Raw genomic sequence first — 6,233 nt, 5'->3', positions numbered from 1 at the left:
AAGTCTGAGATATACACAATAATATTTATTAATTTTCCGTAATTGATGAAGAACCATGAACCAAGTTAGAAGTCGGTTATTGATCACAAAGGAGGGGGGGGGATGGAAGTTGCGCGATGGGAAGTATGCAAATGTGATTTTAAGAACAACAAGATTCGATTCTTAAAACTGATACCAACCAAAGCTCAGTGAAATACTCGACAAGGTAATACAGGGATGCCACCAGGCTCCCAAGGATCAGATAAATCAACTTGAAAACGTAATGGGGAATGCACTATCGGAGCCACTAGAGACTCCACACTGAATTAACACGTTGACGCTCTAGGCCTCACCAAGAAATCCCATCTCTCAAGGGGTGATGGAACATGCCCCCAAAAAAATTGACAGAGGTAATAATACTGAATAAGAAGATTAGCGTATTGACCTACGAGCGATAACTCGATGGATCGAAGTGGAACAATGATGCTCCTTGACCAAGCAAGAAAGGAAGTGTGTCGGGATGATCTGGGAGTTGTGGGGGCAGAGCAGTGCCTAGAGAACCACCATGTAGCTGTGTGCGCTTGGCATGGGACAGCAATCGTTGTAGGGGGAGGCGCAGAGGCGATGGACCAGGTGGCACCTTCTCGGCAAGTACGTCAGGAGGGAATAGTGAGGGGGTAATGAGACAAGGGCTGGTGGGCGTCAAAGCGATGGAGTGGCCTGGCACACTCGCACTGTCTCCTAGTAGCGATTCAGGATATCCCCTTGTGGCACATATAATGGAAGGGAGTGGGACATGGCAGCACGATAGGGACCAATGGGTCAATGTCTAGAGATACCAGGCTTGTCTGCTCTGCCATCATCTTCTTCCCCGCCTTTGTCTTCTTCTTTTTTTCCCAAAGGAAGAAGAAAACCATATAGGAGGAACGAGATGGAAGCTCACAAAATAGGGGAAAATTTTCTGATGTGTTTTCCATGAACTCCGACAAAAATAATGTGGCACCCCCCTCTTTTGTAAGAGAGGGGGTGTGGCCACATGGGTATTAGTGGGGTGTCCTAGATCAAGGATTTCTTACTAATTATGGAAATACATGTGGCTAGCAACCCAATCACACATTCCATATCTAGTTCTATATTCATTAATATAATAGAGCATATTCACTATAGTGCACATGTGATGCTTATAATGAAGTCCATGAATACGTGATCAATAATCTTTAAGCATGTGGTCTAAATATTCCTATTCAAAGAAGTTTATGAAGATGATTGATTTGTCAAGATGAGATAATCCAGCCTCCATACAAGAGGTGACAACTCAAGGAAGATGATGCGATGCAGTCCTTGAGCAAGGAAGTGAAATATCGGGAGAAGATAAGGGTTTAGTCGACATTGATGTTGTACTGATGGCTTTGACCCTTCCTCGATAAAAATTCTATGATGGCAGACATCAGGGCTGATTCCCTTGATGTCTTCTATGGTCCATCCAATGGAGCTTTTATGTTTTAGTAATACATTTAAGAGGTTAGCTTCCTGCCCCATGGTGAGTGTAGACGAGATAATCACGGGGTACATTTTTCTTGGACCTAAGAAAGCATATTTAAGATGAGAAGGAAGAGGTTTCAACTCTAATTCATCAGTGGGCATGGATATATGATTATGCATAATCTCACACTTCATTTCTTTTCCATCATCCTCCTCCCCCTCATAAACACTCTCATTCACTGCCAACACATCGTACGTCATTTTCTCCATAGCATTGCATTCATCCTCTTCATCATTTAAGGAACATGTATAAATATCTTCCTGACTACTATTGGGACATCTCATCAATTGAGAAATTGGTAGTTCAATCTCCGCTTTTCCCATTCACAATTTAATCTTCCCTTCATTCCAATCAGTTTTTACTCTTGCGGTAGCTAAAAATGGGCGTCCTAAAATAATGGGTGCATGACTAATTTTTCCTGAATTTTTCACATCCACTACTACAAAATCTACGGGAAATGAACATTTTTCCACTTTCATAACAACATCCGCCAGCTGACCACATGGTCTTCTAATTGATCCGTCCGCTAACTGCAATTCTAAATTCACTGGTTGCAATTTGCCAAATTTAAAAGTTTCAAATAAAGCCTTAGGCATAATATTCATGCTTGCTCCCGAATCAAGTAAGGCTTTGGTGAATATTTCCCCTCTAATTTCACATTTTATTACTGGTGCTCTGGGATCTTTGCGCTTTTGAGGTAATTCGTGCAAAAATATTGAGCTAATATTCTCAGAAATTTGAATCCTTTTTTCACAAATTTGGAGTAATCAGGGATGTATTGCATCTAAAAAAGGAATTTCAACGGTGGCTTCCTTTAAATACTCAAGAAGTGGGCTATCTTTCGATTTTTCGTTCTTTGATTGTAAAGCACTAGGGAAAGGTATAGGTGGACAATAGGCTTTTGGATCGGGTTCCTTTTCCGAATTTTCCTCTACTACAATTTCCTCATCTTTTTCTCGTTCATCTAAATTCTCCTCAGCCACCTTTTTTTTTTCTACAGCTGCAAATGGATTAGATAGTTCTCTCCCACTTCTAAGTTTCGACACAGCACTTAACTCTCCTTCTTCCTTATTTTCGGTCGTGGCATGCAGATTATGGGAATGCTCACTAGCTATGCTACACATATCATCAACATAAAGAAAATTACTAGGATTAATACAAGCCTGGGTAGGGATTTTACCTGGTTTTGCGCCCATCTTTGTGGGGTCTTCACAAGTCCCTTGTGGTGCCCTAGCATGCAAGAATTGTTGACCGATGTGAAGTCTGACCTCCGCCTTGAGCTTATCCATCTCCCGCCGATGCCTCTCCTCCATTTCTTCGAAAAGCTTGATCATCCTCTTCTTGTCCTCTTGAAGCTCTTCAATTACCTTGGTGAGAGTCGCATTAGTGGGATCTGAAAAATTTCGGTAAGGTTGATAATGTTGTTGTTGATGTGGATGGTTCGCCTTTGGTTGGAATTGTTGTTAAGATGGCCGATTATTATTGTTCCATCCCTGTCCTCCTAAGTTTCCCCTAGGGGCCCATTGACCATTGTTCACCTCCTGCCTGCCTATAGCATTCACTTCTGAAATCATAGGGCACTCTTCTCCTGTGTGGCTATCGCTTGAACACATCTCACGTCGATTTATTTGGTTGTGTGCTCCTCCACTACTCTGCCCTTGCCACAATGAGATCATTTTTTCATTCATCTTCTCCATGGCTTTTCCCATCATGACACCTATCTGTTTTTCAATTCGATCCATAGTGATCTGAGGTTCAACCCCCCTAACATTCAATAATCCACCTTTTCGAGGGGTGAACCTTACATGATCAGAAGCGTCTTGGTGGTAGGCTAGATTGTCTGACATCTTTTGTAGGAAGGCCATGGCTTCATCTTCATACATGTCTGCTATTGCTCCTCCACTTGAAATATCAACTCTTCCTTTTTCGACATCATTCAATCATTCATAAAATATTTGAACTAACTCCCATTTGAGAATGCCATGGTGGGGGCTTTTTCTTATGAGCCCCATCAATCTTTCCCAAGCTTCACTAGAGGTATCGTTTCCCTACTGAAAATTCATAATTTCTCTTCTGAAGGAGTTCATCCTCGCCACTGTATAATATCTCTTTAAAAAATGTTTCTCCATTTCATTCCATGATTCGAAGTTTGTCCCCAACGTTCTAAACCAATCTTTGGCTCTATCCTTAAGGGCATGAGGGAACAATTTCATTCTCACTACTTCCTTCGAAATTCTGGGGTAAGTAAAACTATCACAGGCTTCATAAAATTTTTCTAAAAAATCATATAGCTCTTCATTTGCCTTCCCTAAAAAGGGTGGTAGTAACTGAAATTGGTGTTGGTCAATTCTAAACATCACATCATCTCCAATAGGGGCAGATATCCTGGTTAAGATGGGAGTTTCAGCTGGTGTTGAATATTCTCTAATCCTCCTTCGTCCATCATTAACTACTTCAGGGTTTCCAACTCCATTTCCTATAGGATCCATTGGTGGAGTTCTAATTGACGTCTCGTCTATAAATGTAGGTTCAGTGAAGGATGATTCGGGTGTGGGGGAGTCTACTATTGGGGAATCTCTGTCACTACTCTCTGATTCAAATCCAGACCTAAGCTTCATACAAAACCACTAATTCAAACACAAACACCCATTAGTCGTTAGCCACCAAATTACCTTTAGATTTAAAACTGATAACAAAGATACTTATCAGAAATTCAATCAACACTTGCCAAATTTTCTTTTATAAGTAAAGATCAGTTGAATTCCTTAGCGTTGCCTCCCCGGCAACAGCGCCAATTGATAAGCCAAAAATAGGGGTAAATTTTATGGAATTTTAAACCCTTGTCGTTGTCAATTTAAGCTTATACAATAAAATTTATAAAACCTCACTTAAGATGCACAATGATGAGTGGAGGTATCGTCCGAGGGAGGCTAGTAAGGAGTTCAATTCGATGATTTTTTAGTAATTAGGACTAACTTGATCTTCAATGAAGATCAACCTAATTAGAAAGGGAATTTAGAGAGGGAGGTAGAAGAGATGAGAAGAGTAGAGGAATTTAGGGAACTCTAAGTTGAATTAATTGATCCAAATGAGAGGATCAAGGAATTCACTTTAGAGGGATTAAGAAGAAAGTTTTGATTTGGTTGGTTTTTTTTCATAGATTTGATAATTCAGAACTGACTAAAACATTAGATAATAAATTAAAAAAAAACAAATTTTTAATACCCTAGAATTTAAAGTTTTTTTTAGAGTTTTCTTTGGGAATGCAGTTGAATACCTAGTTAAATCTCTCAATTTCTCCTCTCAACCCATCAGGGCTTGTACATGCCGCTCAAGCCAAGTGATTTAGAATGTCAGACCAGAATCAAGAAGATCAATCAAGAAATTGGACTAATTTCATTCAAAATGCACCAAAATTCAAATACAATGAAGAGAAATGTACCAAACAGGTTGATCCAGGCTGGGGCTCCTCTCTGTCTTCCAGCTATGATAGAGAACCATCAAGAATGAGCTCCCCCTCTCGAAATTTAGCTTTTATACTTAGGTTACATGGTAAAAATCACCATTTTACCCCCGTTTAGTAATTAATGTTTATCTATCAATGTAGACTGTATCTAAATGATCCAATTGTAAAGTAAAATTGTTGGGCCAGATAGAAAGAGGGGATCAAGACGAACATATCCATAAAAAAATCATCTCAATCGGACTTCAGGATCAAAAGTTATTAATAAATCAATTTTAAACCAATTTAATCCATTGGATTTAAATTGATTTATTTATTCATTTCTTTTTTAAACACGTCATGACGTGTCGCTCTCTCATTGGCTGGCGCATTTTGAATTCTCCTTTTTTCATAAAAGTCCTTAAAAAGCCTGGAATTGCTGCTGGACGCCGCCCAAAAGTAATTGTGTAGATGCCCGTTGCGCACTCTCTCTCCTCTAGTTTCTCCTAGAAACATTAAAAAATATATTAAAGAATTGCAATAAAACCCCATAACATTTTAAATCATATCTTTATGCCTGAAACGACGACTGAGAGCTGTTTTGAGGTTATCATTGCAACAAAAGTTTACAAAAAGGCCCTTCAAAGTTTGAAAATAATGTTAATACTCTTTTTTTCTTAAAAAAATGTATTTCTTCTTCAAATAAATCTTAGAAAAATACTAAAAAAGCCTAGAAAATTCTAGAAAATTTCCTGATTCATCCCTATACTGATAAATCACGAAATTAAATATTAAACTTGTCGTTCTCATTTAAAAATGATCATTTCAAGCTCAAATAAATATCTTAAAATTCATAGAATTAACAGAAAATTAGGGAAAAATCATAAATCACTTGAAAACAGTAATTTTCATTTAAATCAATGATAACAACCTCATTTTAAGCTATTGAACTGCATATAATTGTGCTAATAGCATGAAATAAAGACCGAATTTAGGGTGTTATCAGAGTGCTCCGACGATTTCCAAATGTATCAGTACTAAGTCGGATCCCTGATTAGGGTTTGACAATTGATCACACCCTAAGTCATCCTAGGAGTATCAAGATGATGAGGTATTATACATACACACTCCTTTGTATCTTCTAGAGCAAGAGTTGTAGCATGGCACCTAACGTGTTGGAGACTGACCTATCGATTGGGTTAAATCGATCCAACATTAATTAATCTATATGATGATATAGTTAATTAATTTGGAAGACCAATAAAGGTT

The 6,233-nt window shown here is 38.6% G+C and overlaps 1 non-coding gene across 1 annotated transcript; it reads left to right on the top strand.

The window, feature by feature from the left end:
- The first annotated feature begins 3,499 nt into the window (after positions 1 to 3,499).
- On the top strand, positions 3,500 to 3,605 carry LOC144709954 (small nucleolar RNA R71). The gene has a single exon (XR_013583168.1). It is a non-coding gene; the product is annotated as a small nucleolar RNA R71 (small nucleolar RNA).
- The last annotated feature ends 2,628 nt before the right edge of the window (positions 3,606 to 6,233 follow it).

This window comes from Wolffia australiana, chromosome 11 (assembly GCF_029677425.1).
Source record: "Wolffia australiana isolate 7733 chromosome 11, ASM2967742v1".
In the NCBI taxonomy this organism is placed as follows: Eukaryota; Viridiplantae; Streptophyta; class Magnoliopsida; order Alismatales; family Araceae; genus Wolffia; species Wolffia australiana.
Note: the sequence above shows the minus strand (reverse complement) of the source record. Positions and strands in the feature narration are given on the sequence as shown.